Raw genomic sequence first — 17,173 nt, forward strand, 5'->3', positions numbered from 1 at the left:
AAAATCCAATCCCTGGACTGAAAATAAAACTCAGCCCCAAAGCTAACATTTACTTACTAGGGAAAAGTAATGATATTCCTACTTCTATCAAAACCAAGGAGGGGCGCCTGGGTGGCTCGGTCGGTTGAGCGTCCGACTTCAGCTCAGGTCACGATTTCACGGTTCGTGAGTTCAAGCCCCGAGTCAGGCTCTGGGCTGATGGCTCAGAGCCTGGGGCCTGCTTCTGATTCTGTGTCTCCCTCTCTCTCTGCCCCTCCCCTGCTCATGCTCTGTCTCTCTCTGTCTCAAAAATAAATAAACATTAAAAAAAAAAATTTTTTTTTTAAAAAAACAAGGAAAGGATGACCACTATTATTCTTCCTATTTAATTGATTGGACTAGTGGTATAAGCCAACACAGTTAGACAAGCAAAAAAATGAGAAGTGAAAAACTGTATTAGAGGAGGCAAAATTATCATTATTCCAGAGACTACAAGCATACACCCAGAAGACTCAACTAAAAACTAAGATAGAAAGTAAATATATAGCAATCAACAGCCTTCGTGGTACAACAACCATTTAGAAGATGCATGGGACTTACAGACCTGAGTTATGGTAGGACAAAAATAATACAACAATAATTATATTTAACCTATTTAGTAATTTAATAAGTGTGTAAGGCATATATGAATATGCCTGGCAAACACTTCTGAAGATTACAAAATAATACCTAAACATATAGAAAGGCCTATCTTGTCCTTGGTTAGGAAGAAAAATTATATAAAGACATCATGCTTTCTAAATAAGTTTATAAGTTAAATCCTATACCAGAGGAAAAAACACATTTTTTTTTTCAGAACTCGTAAGGGTGATGCTACATTTTACTTGGAAACCTAACAAAGAAGAACCAAGAAAATGCTTTGTCAAGGGAAAATGAGATTAAATTATTTGCAGAGAATAACATGCTACACTAAACTCTTAACTACAATAACATAGCAACATGAAGAGACAGTCCACTGGAATAGAGTAGAAAGTTCTGATTTAGTCCCTAGTTTATATGGGATTTTAGACTATGATAAAGATACCATCTTATACAAAGGAAGAAAAAATGAAATATTTACTAGGATTGGCAGAATTTTTTTCAAAGAAAAACTAAATTAGGTGCAAAAGTGATAAAATAACTTTATCAATATGCAATATATATATTAGTACACAGATATAAAAAATGAAACCACAAAAATAGTAGAAAAACCACGTAAACACTATTTATAACCTCAAACCTTTCTAAAGTTGCATAAAACCTCGAAGACAATTAGAAAAATGAATTGACACCATAAACTTACATGTGGGAGAAAAATCACGGCAAACAAACCCAGAAGACAAACAGTAATCTGGAGTAAATATTGCAACTCATTAAAGCTGCTTTCCTTAATTTCTAAAGAGGCAATACCAACTGATAAGAAAAAGATCAGTCATCTAATAGAAAAATGGGCAAAGCATGTGAACAGGGAATTCAGAGAAAGCAAAATAAGGCTCAGACACGTAGATGTTGAACTCCTAAGAAAAATGTATATTAAATGACAATGAGATACCATTTGTCCCCTGGCAGACTAGAAAATAATCCAGAAGAGTAACAATACACTTAGTTCTCCAGCAATGGGTCCACAGGCAGTCTCAAAGATGGTTGGCACGTGTACAAATCACAGCTCCATTGCCGTGAGGGAAAACTCCACACTCCCAATTACAAATGCACGTATCTTTCCACCTATAGATTTCTCTGGTAGAAATAGACACTATTGCTATACTGCACACCTGGGAAATGACTCACACAACTGTTTTTCATGACAATACTGTTTCTGAGAACACAGGAGTGGAAACTATTTAACGGTTGTTACATGGAGACAGGGATGATGTATTATGGTCCATCAATATGTTCACCTGTAATACTATTAACGGGATAAAAATGAGGAAGATCATTACATCGTGGTAAAGGCCTATAAAATAAATCATTAGGTGGAGAGAAGTATGAGGTGGAATAAATCATTAGGTGGAAAACAATGAGTGTAGTAGCTCCTCATTTGTGTAAATGTAAGTGTGGGTAGTGGCTTATATACACATACAACTTTTCTGGAAGGACAAACAAAGCTAATAACAATGACCTGACACGGGGGAAGGAGAAATGTGGTGGACGTGTCAGCTTCCCATGGATTTTGATGCTTTTTGCACCGTGTAAATGACTCATAACCAAACTGAAATGCTAATTTAAAAAAAAAAAAATGTTTAGTCTCTTGAGAAATAACAAGGGAAAATAAGCTGCAGATATTTTTACACGTGACCGTTCTGATGGGTTTTTTTCCATTTTTTTGCAATATGCATGAATATCCTAAATGCACATTTATAATTAAAAGGAACAAACACAGAAGGCGAAAGAGTATTTTGAAATGAAAAATTTTTATTTGGTATCTCATTAAAGAGAAAGATTTATATATAATATATATGTATGTATTATATATGTAAGATATATATAAAATTTATATATATATTTAATATACATAATATAATGTATTATAATATATATATATATTAAAATATATGTTTGCTTTGTAAGGGGTAGGTTTTCTTGATTGGTAAGAGCACCTTAGGGAGAAATATCTTAAATGCTTCGGTTTGTACATAGAATGACTTACAGAAACAACAACAAAAACAGAAGTCATGGGGCACCCGGGTAGCTCAGTTGGTTAAGCAGCTGACTCTTGATTTTGGCTCAGGTCATGATCTCACAGTTCGTGGGATCGAGCCCGGCATTGGGCTCTGCATCGACAGCACGGAGCCTGCTTGGGATTCAGTCTCCCTCTCTCTCTGTCCGTGCCCCCTCCACACGCTCGTGCGCAAGCACACGTGCTCTTTCTCTCAAAACAAATAAAAATAAAAACTAAAAAAAAAAATCATAAACAATAGAAGTAGGGAGAGAAATGACAAGATGGGGGCTCCTGGGTGGCTCAGTCGGTTGAGCTTCTGACTCTTGTTTTCAGCTCAGGTCATGATCCCAGGGTCGTGGGACAGAGCCCTGCATGGGGTACTACATTGAGCGTGGAGCCTGCTTGAGATTCTCTCTCTCTCTCTCTCTCTCTCTCTCTCTCTCCTCTCTCTCTCTCCCTCTGTCCCTCTCCCACTCATGTACTTTCTCCTGCTCAAATAAAAAATAAAACTTAAAAAAAAAAGGGGGGGGGTGCCTAGGTAGCTCAGTCGGTTAAGCGTCCTACTTGGGCTCAGGTCATGATCTCATGGTCCATGAGTTCGAGCCCCGAGTCTGGCTCTGTGCTGACAGCTTGGAGCCTGGAGCCTGTCTCGGATTCTGTGTCTCCCTCTCTCTGCCCCTCCCCTGCTCATGCTCTCTCTCTCTCTCTCTCCCAAAAATAAAATAAAAACATTAAAAAACATGAAACAACAAAAAAAGAAAGGAATGGCGAGAGAATAACCATTTCTGAGAAGAAAGAAAAAGGTTATGGTTCTAGCCCTTTGCCCTGATGTAGGTGAAATATTTAGATCTGGCTTGAGGAAATTGTCGCTACAGGGCACCTGACCCACATTTGACAAATGAGTAGGGTCACTGGGCCTTTCGGGAAGAGGCACACAAGGCAGTGGGCGCTGAAACGTCTGGGGGAAGTGCCTACCAGTCTCAGGAGATGAAAAAATGACAAGTGGCTGGGAGGGGAGGCCCCAGGCCTGGCGGTGGCCTGCCCAGCAGCCCTGAGCTCCTTCTGCTGCCATATACACATCCGTACAGCTCGGCCAGGATGACAGAAACTTCCTGCAGGCCCCCTGTAGCCACAGCAGAATAAAAGCAGAATCACTTAGGGCTGTTTTCTGTATCTTTGATTTTTTTTTACCCCCCTTCCCCGTTTGTCCCACCTTCACCCCCGGTAACCACCTACCTCTTCCCTGTATCTATGATCTTGTCCTTTTTATGATTCCACATACAAGAGACCTCAAACAGCAGTTATTTTTCTCTGGCTTCTTTCACTTACACACACGCACACACGCACACGTACACACGCATATCACATCACAATTTCTTTGCCCACTTGTCCATCTGTGGCTGTTTTCTGTGTTTCATTTGGAAATTTGGGCAATACCTACATGGTGACTGGAAATAATAGTGAAAGTAATGGAAAACGGTAATAGTAATAAAAATAGTTTGCTCACAGGTGCAGAGCAGTAGAAGGACTAAGTTGGGAGACCACATGAATACAGCTCAAAGAGAATACTCAGGATCGTGATCCCTTTGGCTGGGCTCACGGAGTGACTGATCTTCAGGTGTTGGCTGGGTTTCCATCCTTGCAAAGCCCATGACTTCTTTGGGATTTTTTCAAATAAAATGGTTTGGGACCATTGAGTTGATAGAGAAGGGCACAGAGTTCAAAAACCAGCAATATTGTTCCAAAGAGGAAGTCCTGGGGCGCCTGGGTGGCTCAGTTAGTTGAGCATCCGACTCTTGTGTTCAGCCCACGTCATGGTCCCAGGGTCGTGGGACGGAGCCCCGCATGGGGATCCACACTGAGCATGTGGCCTGCTTGAGATTCTCTCTCTCTCTCCCTCTGCCCCTCTCCCACTCATGTACTTTCACCTGCTCAAATAAAAAATAAAACTTAAAAAAAAAAAAAAAAGAGTGGGGCACCTGGGTGGCTCAGTTGGTTAAATGTCCAACTTCGGCTCAGGTCATGATCTCACATTCGTGAGTTTGAGCCCCACAATGGGCTGTGTGCTGACAGCTCAGAGCCTGGAGCCTCCTTTAGATTCTGTGTCTCCCTCTCTCTCTCTGCCCCTTCCGTGCTCACACTCTCTCTCTCTCTCAAATAAACATTTACAAAATTAAAAAAAAAAAAAAAAAAGAGTAAGTCCAGGGCACCCAGGTGATAGCAAGCGGGGAGGTGTGGGAGCAGAGGCAGACAGGAAAATCTCATTAACTGGAGGGAGCGGATGCCCCACGGCCTCTTACCCCCCAGCCACCTAGCAACAGCACTGCGTCTTGCCCTTCCCACAGCCCTTCCCGCAGCCGCAGCAGCAGGGGCAGCAGCCCACCCGGTAGCACCTGCAGGTGATGCACCTGCCGCAGCGACCGCCTCAGCCGCCGCAACTTCCGCAGCCACAGCACCCCATGGTGTCGGTAGAGAGGACTCGGGAGAGGGGAGGAGGGAGACTCCGGAGGTGAGGGAGGTCTGGTGCCGCCTCCTGCTGGGGGAGGCCCTGGAATGCCATCTCGAGGAGGATGGTGATAGAGCCACCCAGGACACGTGACAAATGGCTTCTTCTTTACTATTTATTCCAACATCCAGAAAAGAATGTAGCGTCCTTTCTCATTTACATCCTTACTGGAAACATTTAGAGTTTTTACCACACGGAGGAAGGACGGTCCCTCTACTGGGCAGAGTTCACCTGCATGAAATAAGAATTATTTCATGTTGCATGTAGTTATCTACAGTGTGCAGGTCTGGAAAATAGCCCACCTGGCGATGAAAGGCTAGGATCAGGTAACTCGGAAGAATGTGCTTCAGAGTCGAGATAATGTCTAGTTCTTTCCGGACGCATATAGATTCTTCCCTACATATCAAAACACCTCCTATTCAGGTGGAAAGTGAAAAAGCAAGGTAAAAGCAACAACATTGTGAGCTGACCATCTGATGCCCCTTTACTCTCGCAGAGGCTGGAAAACATCATCTGTGGGAAGGGGGGGAGGGGAGGGTTCGGGTGGCGTCTACACCAGGTGGGAGGCGGCGCTGGGAATCTTTTCTAAATCTGGTTCTAGGACTTTAAGCTACTGAGCACAAAATTCTAAAGAAATTCTGAATTAGGTTTCTTTGGTCACAGCAGTCTGGAAAAGATGTTGGCCTCCACCCCCCCCCTCCGCCCCCTTTCCCCCACCCCCAGACACCTATATTCCCAGAAAGATCTAGATCCCAAACCCGAGTCTCTGTGTGACTTTACAAAGGAAGTTGGCTCGAGCAGGGTGCACACTTCACTGTGTGGACTATGCCCCGACAGCTTGGCCAGGGAGGGAGGGGGCACAGAGGACTGGGAGCTGGGCCATCTCAGATACCGGAAGCAGGAGAAGCAGAGATCAGGACTCGTCCAGAAAGGAACAGAAACCAGCAGACCTGAGAAAAGCTAATTGGTCCAATTTGCCAACGTCCTGTGTCCCCGACAACAGAAGAAGGAAGGAGATGGCCCGAGATGGTCTTTGATGGAGGGACATTTGTTTCATTCGTGCAGCCAACCCGCCCCGCTGAAGAGAGTCCGGCACGCTGCATGACCTGGGGAAAGTTACTTCACTTTTCTGCACCTCAATTTTCTCACCTGCAAAATGGGGACAAGAACAGTCATACTTCGTCAGATTGTCGGGAAGATTAAAGAGGTTAAGACGTGCGTCAAGTGGCCAGCCCACAGGCAAGGCTCGGTAAGTCTGGGCTGACGTTACTGTTAGCAATTATTTTTCAAAATGTGACATGGCCAGGCACCCCTTTTCTTGGGCTGCCTGAGGTTTGATGGCAAGACCACATTACTAGCATTTTGCTAAGACAGTCGGAATTAGAACATCTCCTGTTACTGCCTAATTACATCGCAGAGCATACGTGTGAGTTTGGGAACCCACAGCCATTGCACTAATGGGAAAATGAGAAGTTTTGAGACAAGACTGCATGAGGAGGAAACTACTGAATGGCATTGGTAGAGATTCCTTCTAACGTACTAACCCCCCTTATTAACAATTAATTCAGGGCTTAATACAAACTAGGCATTGTTCTAGCCCCTGAAACAAGCGTATTTTTACTCAGAGGTCTTAAAAAAAAAAAAAAATCCTCCTTTGTTTTCTATTTGCGGCAGAGAAAGAGAAATTAAATAGCTCTCCTTACTTCCTACAGCATCAGCTTCTTCTCCATCTGATCCTGGCCCGGATTAGAACAACATATGCTGGCTTTATCTAAATTTACCGGGCTTTTCCTGCTTTAACACTAAAGAGTAAACTAAAATGTTATTTTATTTGAAAGTATATGGAATTTAACTAAATGCTTAAATTTCATTTACAGGTGTCCAATTTTGGCAGACCGTATCCCCACCTTTGGTCTGTAACTTTCTAGTATAGTTATTCTGAGGACACTGTAGGAATTGGGGGGGGGGGGGGGGTTATAAAGAGGGTGTAAAACATAGTTGCCAAAGTAATGTAGGCATTTTTGGCAGCGGGAAGCAAATCATTCTACAAATTCATTATCTCTAGGTTAGATTTTCCAGCTCTTGGGAATTTAAAAAAAAGGCTGGGTGAGGGGAAAAAACAATATTAGGAAACTTAACTGTGTCCACTCCACAGACACTGTTATCTGAGGTATCATACTGGATACCTCTTGGTATACCCCTCTTGGGGTTTCTCTTCCACAGTCAGGGTGACCCAGAAAGCTAAGGAGAGAATGTTGAAGAGTTGGAGGGGGCTAAAATACCCACAGCAAGTTCTTACAGCATTGGGGGGGGGGGGGGGGGGGCATCCCACACACACCCTGTTCTCTTCTACTAAACACAAAAGGAGAATTTTGGACAACACTGGTTTCCTTTGGTTTCCTTTCCTACCTTTGGAAACAATTATAAGGGCAACTGACCTAATCTAAGAATGTATGTGAGTTTCGAGGTCATTATCTAAAATCCACAGTGCTGACTGGCCAGTGCCAGCCCTGGGAGCTACACCCACAAACAGGGAGAAGAATACTGGCCTGGAACCAGCTGCAAATGTCCGGAAGGAGGTGGCTCAAAAGCAGGTTGTAAGTGATACAGCAGAAAAAAAAAAAAAAAAAAAAAAAAAAAAAAGATGTAGCACATTAACAATGGCAACAAAGAGAGGCAGGTGGCTGAATCTTCATCCTCAGAGACCAAATTGCTGTGGAGATTCTGGCAATGGAGGCTTGCTGGAAGGAAATGGTTGGGGGTGGGAAATGCATCAAGCTTTGGAGATAAGCATTCAAGTAAAATGTCATGGAAGAAAAAGGCAAGTATGTGCCCTCAAAAATTCAACCCAATTAGATGTTCCAAGGAAGAACACTGTGACTTGGGAAAAGACCCGGGGTGTGAGATCCAAATGCGAAGCTAGTAAAATAGTAGCAGGAGTGTGACTGACTGGTCTTCTTGCCACTAACAAAAATAGGTGCTGAGAAAATCTGAAAACTTCGCTTCTCCAAGAAGCTGTTAATATGATAGGAGTGATCTATTTTTAATACAAGGAAAAAAGTCAGTTCTCTGCGGATGCAAAGGCTGAGGGCTCATTAATCCGTGGTAATGAACTCTGCCCGGTCCTTCCGGTCTGCTGCGGATTGCAGCACGCCACGGCGTGCCTCATTGCTCAATCAAGATTTTCGGCAGGTGTTGCAGATCTGCCCTGCAGACCGGAACTTGGACATCGCGGCTGACGGCGGCTGGCCTCGTGTCCCAGCGGAGCAGAGGACAGAACGCTGCGCTCACCTTGTGAATTTCTTTTTTTTTTTCTTTTTTTTTTTTTGCTGACTAATGCTCTCCTTCTGTGCAAAGCGTCCTCTTCTCTCGCTTTTAAGACCACAAAGGTAAGCCCAGACAAGCTTTACTTTTCTGCTGGAGGGAACAGCGTGTGCAAAGACACTTTTCCAGAGTCTGCTTCAGACACCGGTTTCACCCAATAGGGGACCACCCTTGCTTTGTCCTAGTAGGGCAAAATAAAATACGGAGAAGTATTCCTTCCAGAGAGGAAAAAAAAAAAAATTATATCAGAACAGAGAGGGCCATAGGAAAAGAATAATGTGTATAGAATCCTTATTTCTACTCCTTGTGATGGAGAAGGTACGTGAATCAAATAATAATTAAAATGTCATTGCTTTTTATCATTTGCCCAAGTCTGGAGGGGGGCTGCCACATTTACTCAAAATTGTATGCTGTTGAGTGGGGTGGTAGAGGCAAAGCATCCTGGAAACACCTTCTGAAAGTCAGCTAGCAGCATCAGCAGCAGGCTGGAACAGAAGGGGTCGATGCCTCATAGCATCCAAAGGATAGAGCTGGCTGTCAATGCAGACGCTCTTCCCCCTACATCTGAACTTTCAATCTAGGAACCTTTCCAGCTGGGAATTAAGCACCCCATCCCGGAAAGCCTGACAACTCTTAGATGCCACTAGCAATAAATAGTGCAGGATCTCTTCGGCCCAAGGAACAGCTTGTGGGGGGCTTAAACTATTCAAAGAAAACCTCTGTAAATGTCCACTGAACTGATTTCAAGAATACATGCTGCATTGCTCAGCCATGAAATGAATGAAATCTCGCCATTTGTGACAAAATGGATGGATCCAGAGAGCACAAAGCTAAGTGAAATAAGTCAGAGAAAAATACTATATGATTTCATTTGTATGTGGAATCTAAAAAACAAAACGAATGAAACAAAACAGAAAGAGACTCACAGATACATAAGCCAAATTGGGGGAGGGGGGTGCTGGGAAGGGGCAAAATACATGAAAAGGATGAAGAGGTACAAACTTCCAGTTTTAAAATAAACCATGCTGGGGCGCCTGGGTGGCTCAGTTGGTTGAGCCTCTGACTTCGGCTGAGGCCATGAACTTGCGGTTCATGAGTTCGAGCCCCGCACTGGGCTCTGGGCTGACAGCTCAGAGCCTGCAGCCTGCTTCAGATTCTGTGTGTCCCTCTCTCTCTGTGTTCCTCCCCCACTCGCGTTCTGTTTCTCTCTCTCTCTCAAAAATAAAGATTTTTTTTAAATTTTAATGAGAAAAAGGGTATGCATGCCGCATCTTATAGCAGTAGGGATAGATAATACGTGACATTTAATGACGGGCATCGTTGTAGACGGCAACCTGAAGCTGTACGTCACACGGTGGAAATTTGGGGGTGGGGGGAGGGCGACCTGGACAGAGGAGGAGGGAAACAAGGCTGTAGAACAACTTGAAAGGAATGAGAGAAGGGAACTTCAGATCAGCACGCCCCACCCAGCAGGCAGAAGAAGATTTCGAGCTTTACATCCTTACGGAACTGGATTCTAAACTGCATGACCCCGGGCAAGCCACGTTATCTCTCCCGGAATGTCTGCCTGCCCATCTGCCAGGTTGAGACAATATCTGCTTTGTGAACTTCCGAGGATTCAAAATGAGGCGTAGAAAGCATGTAGTATCAATGCCTGTCCAAGCAGGTATTAGTTAAACGGCACGTGCCGGAGGTATTATTTTTCTGTGCTTGTTGATGGTATGTGTTAGGAAGCACTGATTTGGTTTTGATTGGGAATTGCGTCCTTGGAGTACACGCTGAGCACTCAGAATCTCAGGACATGTGGACAGACCGGTAAAGCCAGATTCTAGAAGGTCGCGAGAAGTAATAATTACGGGTGGTTATTCAAAGGTATCAGGAGGAGACAGGTTTCACTCGACTACCCACGTGCTTCCAGGGGTGCGGAGCGGCTGAAAGTCTTTTGTGGGCTGAAGAAGTTCAGATATTTGTGTGCCCAAGTCATTTAAAGAGTGTGGCCCTCCACACTCGCCTCGTGCAGCACTAAATCCGGCAGCATGCAGACCTGACCCTCAGGGGCTCCCTTTTTGGGAAAGTAATCTGGGCAGAGGTCTCGGAGTGGTTCTCGGCTTGGGGGTGGGGTGCATCGGAATCTGGAGAATCTCTGAGTAGCGGCTGAAAATTGCACCCAGGAGAGTCCGGTACTTCCTCTTGGAAGGGCACTCCAGGAACTCCATGAAAGATGGGGAAAGCCCTGACGGAGAACTCAGCCATTCATCCAACAGATGAGATAAAGAATGCAAAATCACCAACTGAGAAATGTTGTCCAAACAAAAACCCTTAGAATGAGGTTTTTTTCCACACAGATGTGATCTAAACATGGGCAGGTGATGGAGCTTAAGGCATTGGTATGATTGTTGTAGAAATAAGGGAAAGAACGAAAGGAGAAGGCTGGAATATTGGGGGACGGGGGGGACAGATATCCCAATGGAGCTAAGGAATAGTACAGTGACCGTAGCTGATGACATAGCAAGAAGAGATGTTTGTAGACACAGCCAGACGACTGGATCCCTTATTAGAGGGAGAATACAGTACGGCCATGAGAATGGGGAGCTGAGGTAGAATGGAAAAAAGGGTCCTTGGAAATGAGGCCTAATCCTGGCACTGTGGCCTATTCTTCTCCACCTCTCTCCAAAGAGGCTGTGGTCCTCTTCCGTCCCCATCAAGTGGGAGATTGTGTTTCTTCCCTTAGATTGATCTCTGGTTTTCTCAAGCCAAAATTCAGAGGGTGGAGGAATTTCAGCTTCTCCAGGACAGTGGAAATAGCTGTAGGTAGGCCCATGGAAGTCGTGGAGAAGAAAAGACCAGAAGTTCAGCTCAAAGTTCAACTGTCGCATTGTGCAACAACCCACAGGCAGGCTGAACAGAAATATGATGAATGAAAGAAGAGAGTAGGCTTCCAGATGGCTGTCAGTATGGCTCATCGATGGCTCCACAGACAGTCATTTCCTCAGCCACTTACACAAGAAACACCTAGAACACCCCAGAAACGTTCCGTATGGAAGAGCATATCCCTACTCTCTGTGAAGTAGAAGTAAATGGAAAACAGATCTCTCAACCCAACCACTGGCAAATAGTTTTCATTGTCATTATTCGTCTTGACTGACGTAATTGAGCGTCTATCATTGCCACCTACTCCACTTAGGTAAGAGCTTTATTGATAGAATTTGGATCAGCATTTATTTTACCTTGAAGAAGAGGACAGTCAATGTAATAGGTCCCCAAATAAGCCAGTCTTCATGGGGCCCACCTTGTGAAGGAACAGAGTGGGCGGTAGATAACATGGGGTAATCCGGAAGATCATCCCTCCCAAAGCTCTTTGCCCACGGAAAGCCGAAATTCCACCCAAAGCAACTCCCTCTTTTCCAGGGAACTTCATCTTCTACGGTGAACGTTATCTCTAACCTCCTTTCAAAGTGAAATTACCAGACAGCCAGGTGATTGTTACTAGCAAGTGTGTGCGAACACACTTACGGAACTACGTGTGTTGCTCACTGTAGACCGCACACGTGTAGATCGCTCCCACTAAGAATACCAGAAGCCAAGTCCTTAAGACAGGAGTTCTTTAACACAGCACATCGATTTCCAGGCTTTGTTTTCTATCTAAGACACCACACACGCATACACACACTCCCTGCCCCAATTATCTCAATGGTCCGCAGGGCAGGAGGGACCTTGTGAGTCAAGGAGAAGGGATAAAAAAAATTCTGTGAGACTCAGCAGGGGAAGGCTCCTCAGAAGGTGGATTTTTATCTTAGGCTCGTTCAGCTCACAAACGTCTGTGCTTCTTTGTCCGTCGGCAACTCCAGATCATCCCCACCACAACCACCTGTCAGGGCATCCTCCCTCCTGCACGGAAGAAGCCTGGAATGATATTTGCCTGAACTCGCTTCCACTGTGTGGTTACAGGTCAACCTGCTTACAAGAAGCACCCCTGTGAGATTTGGAAGATGGAAAATTCAAAAAAAAAAAAAAAGTGGCCAGGATTTTCCAAGGCAGTTACTTAATTGCAGTAAAATCCAGTGTAGAATTCCTTCTCAGAGAGGCCTTTGGATACATACAAAATCCCCACTCCCTTAATAATATTTGAATCCAAATTTCCTAAAGCCTGGAAGAATATTCTCTAACATACCAGGGTGTATAAAAATAAAATATGATTAAATTTAAACAGTTACTGGAAAGTGTCAGATGTTGGAATTTTAAACCCAGAAATGCAAGTGGAGATATTTCCATAAATTCATATAGTGTTTGGATTATCTGGGTCCTGTCAGAACTATTTCATAAAACACACCAGTTTTTGCCATTTTAACACGCAATATATAAAAACTCCTATTGGTTCTATTTCTCTGGAGAACCCTGTTGGGTACAATAGTCAATCTTATGCTATATTCTTTGATAGCACTAGGTAATTTATCCTAAAAAAATGCTAATTGAGGACCTACTAAATACTAAGAATATAGTAGACACCACAATGGATGGATACAGCTCTTCTTTTTAAAGGGAAGAAATAGGGGTGCCTGGGGGCTAAGTCGGTTAAGCCTCTGACTCTTTGATTTCAGCTCAGGTCATGATCTCACAGTTCATGGGTTTCAGCCCCGCATCAGGCTCTGTGCTGACAGTGGGGAGCCTGCTTGGGATTCTCTCTCTCCCTCTCTCTCTCTCTTCCCCTGCCCCCCAAAAAGATAAATAAATAAACGTTAACAAAAACAAAGGGAAGATTTGAACAAAAACCATTAAGCATATAGAGAGTGACAGAAAAAAAAAACAACCATCTCGGACAGGGTGTTTTTTTTTTTTTTAATTTTTTTTTTTAACGTTTATTTATTTTTGAGACAGAGAGAGACAAAGCATGAACGGGGGAGGGTCAGAGAGAGGGAGACACAGAATCTGAAACAGGCTCCAGGCTCTGAGCTGTCAGCACAGAGCCCGACGCGGGGCTCGAACTCACGGACCGCGAGATCATGACCTGAGCCGAAGTCGGCCGCTTAACCGACTGAGCCACCCAGGCGCCCCTCAGACAGGGCGTTTTGAGAAGTCAAAAGGGCCATTGGAGCACAACCTGTATGAACGTGTGGGATGCAGCCCACCTTCGGGTGCCTGAAGGAAAAGTATTCCAACAGGTGGAACGGGAAGGAGTCAAGGCCCCCAAAACCAAGTGCATTTGACTCACCTGGGCATGGGCAGCACGTGGTCATGTAGGTTTTTCCTGTGGAAGGTACGCTAAGCCGCGGTCAGGAGACAGGCCCTGTCACTACCCAGCAGTCACGTTATCTTCCAGTCTCTACTTCTTTCTAGAGACATGAAGAATTAGGACCAGATTGGTGTTTCTTTCCAAAACACTCACAGTGGCTCTGCATTCTCTGCCCCCTCTCAAGGAACTCCAACGTACACATAAAGATTGTGAGGAACATTCCAGCAAGGGAACTCTTGTGACTTGACTTAACCCAATGCTTCTGAACTTACTTGGTCTCAAAATTCTATTTCTATTATGAATCGAATTTGAATTCATTGAAAACACTTTTAGAAACGCCATACTCTAAAGAGCCCATTTATCTTTCAATTCTAAAGCAGTCTGAACAATGGGACATAAAATCACACCCCCCCCCCATTCACCCCTCATCTCCAGCAAAAAGAGAGCAGCTTTTAAATTTATTCCTGGAAGTAGAACCTTTCTTACATATAAATTCATATGTGGAAAAAAATAAATAAATTCCGGGGCGCCTGGCTGACTCAGTTGGTTAAGTGTCGAACTCTGGCTCAGGTCATGATCTCGCGGTCCGTGAGTTCGAGCCCCGCGTCGGGCTCTGTGCTAACAGCTCAGAGCCTGGAGCCTGTTTCGGATTCTGTGTCTCCCTCTCTCTCTCTGCCCCTCCCCCACTTGTTCTCTGTCTCTCTCTGTCTCAAAAATAAATGAACATTAAAAAAAATTTTTAAAAATTTAAAACAAATTCCTATGTGAACGGTCAATAAACAAAACAGATAAAAATCAGAGATGTCTGGGCTGAAGCAAAGGTCTGGATTTGATGGGACATCATCCGCTCTCTGTCCCCGTGTGCCGGGATCACACCGCCCTCTAGTGTCTAATCTTCAAGGAGAGTAAAGCCAAAACCAACCCCAAAATCTCATTCAAACTTCCAGCCTCAGAACTGCCTCCAAAGTGCTGTTTGCTAAGCTGTGACTCTCAACATGAGGTCCCCCAAATGGCAGCCTCAGCATCGCCTGGAAACTTGTTAGAAATGAAAATTCCCAGTCTCAACCCTCCAGGCTGAGACCTGCTGAATCAGTGAGTGGGGAGAGACCCACTAGATGGTGTCTCCCGTTTTAGCACATTCTCCTACCAATTTTTTTTTTGTACCATGCTGCTTTCAATTAAGGGGTAAAAATGGACTCGGGACAGCCTGTCAAAACCCAAAAATTCACAAAGGAGTTTCTTTTTTTTTTTTTTTTTAATTTTTTTTTTTAATTTTTTTTTTTCAAGGTTTTTTATTTATTTTTGGGACAGAGAGAGACAGAGCATGAACGGGGGAGGGGCAGAGAGAGAGGGAGACACAGAATCGGAAACAGGCTCCAGGCTCCGAGCCATCAGCCCAGAGCCTGACGCGGGGCTCGAACTCACGGACCGCGAGATCGTGACCTGGCTGAAGTCGGACGCTTAACCGACTGCGCCACCCAGGCGCCCCCACAAAGGAGATTCTATACCTAGCAGTTGTTCAGCAATTTTCACTTTACACCATTCTTTCTGACTCAATAGGAGTTACATCCATTCCAACAATACACTGGACCCAATGTATTTGTAGTACTGCCATGAATAATCAAAGAAGGTTCTAGAATGAACCTGGTCATCTTTTCTTTAACAGAAGGTGTCTGCAGTGATAATGCCCATTGTAAAAAAAAAAAAAAAAAAAGAGGGTTTGCATCGTGAAATCCCTGTAGCACTAGCCCGAGTTTATCGCGTGTGCAGAATGGTGTTTCCATCGTTAAGTCTTTTAATCTGGCCAGCCGTGCTGAATTTATGCTCCGTTCAGACCAGGAGATCAAATAAAGGTGCATGAATGGTTTAGAGCAATTTTCCTACAGCTACAATAAAACTGGCTTCCTTCCTTCCTTCCTTTTTTTTCTTCTTTCCCCAAAGGCTTCCTGAGTACTTGGGGGTGGATGTAGGCTCTGTTGGCTGAAAACAGAACCCTACTAAACGTGCCCTGGGAACATCAGCCTCCCGTACAAGAGACACCTTCATTGCCACCGTCACACGCTTCTTTCTAAAACTTGATAACTTGATAAAGAAGACAGATTCGGTAAAAAGGAGAGCAGTTGTTATAAGCATCAGTATCTCAATGGAAAAATCAATATAAAACTTACAAGTAGAGTAGTGACTAAGCCATAGGGAAATTTATAAATTTTTATTTAAAAAATACAGTTTAATGGAGCACCTGGGTGGCTCAGTTGGTTAAGCGTCCAGCTCTTGATTTCAGCTCAGGTTATGATCTCATGGTTCATGGGTTTGAGCCCCACATTGGACTATGCACTGACAGTGCATAGCCTGCTTGGGATCCTCTCTCTCCCTCTCTCTCAGCCCCTCCTCTGCTCTTTCTCTCAAAAAGTAAACAAACTAAAAGAAAAAATTTTTTAAATTATAGTTTGCTTAAGCGGGTGACCTAAAAGGGTAAGTATCATTTCTGCAATTCATACAACATTAAATTTAAGAAACTAACATTTCAGTCTTTTATGAGAACATTTCAGTTTTTGAACAACCACCATATGGGGTATAAACAATGTTTATTACCTAGCTGAAGATGTTTATAATTAGCTACAAAAACAAACTGGGAAATTTCACTCCGTATGTAAATAAAGATGCATTTTCCTTTTTATATTTAACAATAATGAAAGTATGAATACAAGGAAATCTGGGCTAGAATATGTTTCATGAAAAATTTTAAACGTGAAATACATCATACATTTTGTCCAAATTATCAAAAATTCCTATTAGGTATATCAAAGTCAATATCAGCTTCCTAAGATGACTGTAAAAAAAAAAAAAAAAAAAAAAACAAGTAAGTGCGGGGCGCCTGGGTGGCTCAGTCGGTTAAACGTCCGACTTCGACTCAGGTCACGATCTCGCGGTCCGTGAGTTCGAGCCTCGAGTAGGGCTCTGTGCTGACAGCTCTCGGAGCCTGGAGCCTGCTTCCGATTCTGTGTCTCCCTCTCTCTCTGCCCCTCCCCCATTCATGCTCTGTCTCTCTCTGTCTCAAAAATAAATAAACGTTAAAAAAAAAAAAGTGCCACAAAACTGGGTGGTTTAAAACAACAGAAATGTATTCTCTCTCTCATAGTTCTGGAGATGAGACATCTAGAACAAAGGTGTCAGCAGGACCCTCCACCCTCTGAAATCTATAGGGCAAGAGCCTTCCTTGCCTCAGTCAACTTACGGTGTTTGCTGGCAATCCTTGCTGTTCTTTGGTTTGTGGATGCCTCTCTCCAATCTTTTTTTTTTTTTAAGTTTATTTACTTATTTTAAGAGAGAGCAGGGGAGACGCAGAGAGAGAAGGAGAGAGAAAATTCCAAGCAGGCGCCCAAGTGGGACTCAAACTCATGAACCATGATATCATGACCTGAGCTGAAATCAAGAG

General features: G+C 43.9%; 1 protein-coding gene across 2 annotated transcripts in view; it reads left to right on the top strand.

Moving 5' to 3' along the window:
- The first annotated feature begins 5,927 nt into the window (after positions 1-5,927).
- The window catches only part of LOC132672199 (thiamine transporter 2-like), a 41,235-nt gene continuing 29,989 nt past the window's right edge, over positions 5,928-17,173 (top strand). The window contains exons 1-2 of one of the 2 annotated variants that reach the window (XM_060623986.3): positions 5,928-6,432; positions 8,376-8,572. The gene's annotated coding sequence lies outside the window, so the exon portion shown is untranslated. The remainder of the gene's footprint in view (positions 6,433-8,375; positions 8,573-17,173) is intronic. The other variant, XM_060623987.3, reaches the window with a different exon arrangement.

Source organism: Panthera onca, chromosome C1 (assembly GCF_046562875.1).
Source record: "Panthera onca isolate mPanOnc1 chromosome C1, mPanOnc1 haplotype 2, whole genome shotgun sequence".
NCBI classification, from domain to species: Eukaryota; Metazoa; Chordata; class Mammalia; order Carnivora; family Felidae; genus Panthera; species Panthera onca.